Source organism: Galeopterus variegatus, unplaced genomic scaffold (genome assembly GCF_000696425.1).
Source record: "Galeopterus variegatus unplaced genomic scaffold, G_variegatus-3.0.2 Scaffold7078, whole genome shotgun sequence".
Taxonomy (NCBI): Eukaryota; Metazoa; Chordata; class Mammalia; order Dermoptera; family Cynocephalidae; genus Galeopterus; species Galeopterus variegatus.
Genome location: NW_007733189.1, coordinates 21,567 through 23,789, shown reverse-complemented (window position 1 = coordinate 23,789; position 2,223 = coordinate 21,567).

Below are 2,223 nucleotides of genomic sequence, written 5' to 3'. Positions count from 1 at the left end.
AGGAGAGTGCGGCGCTGGGAGCGCAGCAGCGCTCCCGCCGCGGGTTCGGATCCTATATAGAGATGGCCGGTGCGCTCACTGGCTGAGCGCCGTGCAGCCGATCTCAAAAAAAAAAATTTGTGATATTTTCCCTCACTTGTATGTTGAGAAAGTAATTTTTTATCTAAACATTAAATAATAAATAAATAACTAAATAAAAGCTTCTGCTGCACAACACCTCCCCGCACTCCAAAGCAGTGTCTGTCTCTGACTCTGGCTGCATCTTAGCCCACACCTCTCCCAAACTTTGGTGCAGCCACCTTTGGTTTTAAAGATGTGGAGAAGTGTCCCCGAGGCCTGAGCCATGTTAGAACACAGATGTGGAGCTGAGACCCTTGTGGCACCAGGGCCCAGTTTAAGGCCACAGGGGGTAAGGGAAGTGCCCACAGCCCAGCAGCCACCAAGGTGAACCCCTGTGGCACCGGGGCTCAATCTAAGGCACTGGGGGGAAGAGAAGCACCTACAGCCCAACAGTCTCAGAGGTGAGCCAAGACCTACATAGCACCGGGGGTTCAGTCTAAGGCCACAGAAAGCTGGAACAGGAGCCAAGGTGGTTTAATATAGATACAACCACACCTTCTGTCACCACAAGGACAGTTCACCACCCCAGTAGCAGCCAGGGCCACTGGACAGGCAACCTGCCACTCCATTGACTATATTGATATAAGAAGAGTCACCAGTAGAGCCTGCAAATAGAAGATGAAACCTTTATCCTCATAGCCACCCCTGCAGTAACAGAAGACGCAAATCCTCTACCAGATGACCAAACATCAACAAAAAAACCCTAGAACTACAAATAAACAAGAAGATATGACACCACCAAAGGAATACAGTAATGCTCAATTTCCAGACCCCATCGAACAGGGAATCTTTGAAATGTCTGAAAAGGAATTTTGAGCAATGATCTTAAGGAAGCTGGAAGAAATAGAAGAAGACTCAATTAGAGAACACAAGGAAACAAGAATACGAAGGAGGAAATATACAAAGAGATTAATACTTTAAAAAAGAGTGTAGCAGAACTCGTAGAAATGAAAGATTCTCTCAATGAAATAAAAAACACAACAGAGAGTTTGAGCAGCAGACTAGAGCAAGCAGAAAAAAGAATTTCAGATCTCTAAGATGGTCTTTTCTAAGTAACCCAGGCAGACAAAAAAAAAAAGGAAAAAAGAATTAAAAATAATGAAGAAAATCTAAGAGAGATAGCAGACAACCTCAAGTGCTCTAACATCCAAATTGTGGGTATTCCAGAATGGGAGGAGAAAGGAAAAGGTATTAAAAACCTATTTAAGGAAATAATAACAGAAAACTTCCCAGATGTAGGGAGAGATGCACACCTTCAGATCCAGGAAGCTCAAAGGTCCCCAAACAGATTCAATCCAAAAAGATCCTCTCCAAGACACATAATAGTCAAATTTACAAAGCTCAATGACAAAGAGAATTCTAAAAGCAGCAAGAGAAAATCGTCAAGTCACCTATAAGGGAACCCCCCATCAGACTAACAGCAGACTTCTCAACTAAAACCCTACAGGCCAGAAGAAAGTGGAATGATATATTCAAAACACTAAAAGAAAAAAAATTGCCAGCCAAGAATTCTTTACCCAGCAAGGCTCTCCTTCAGAAATGAGGGAGAAATAGTGTATTTCCCAGACAAACAAAAATTGTGGGAGTTTACCACCACATGACCAGTCCTGCAAGAAATTCTCAAGGGAGTCCTGTATCTGGAATCTGAATAATGATGATCACTATCACAGATACACAAGAAAGAGCAAAACCTGCCATTAAAACAAAAATGCCAGTGAGAAAGAGTAGGAAGCTAAATCATGCCACCTCAAATTTCCAACTAGCATTGAAGAAGAGAAATAAAAGGGGAAATAATGATCAAAAGATATTTAAAACATCTAAACAAAAAGCAATTAAATGACAGAATTAAACAATACCTGTTAATAACTACCCTAAAGGTGAATGGATTAAACTTCCCATTTGTTTTAGTGTGTTTTGTGTTGCTATAACAGAAATACTTGAGACTGGGTAACTTATAAGGAAAAGAGGTTTATTTGGCTTACGATTCTCAGGCAGCTGCATCTGGCACGGGCCTCAGGCTGTTTCTACTCATGGTGGAAAAGCGGCAGGCAGTTGGCCAGTACAGGCTGATCACATGGTGAGAGAGGAAGCAAGAGAGAGAGA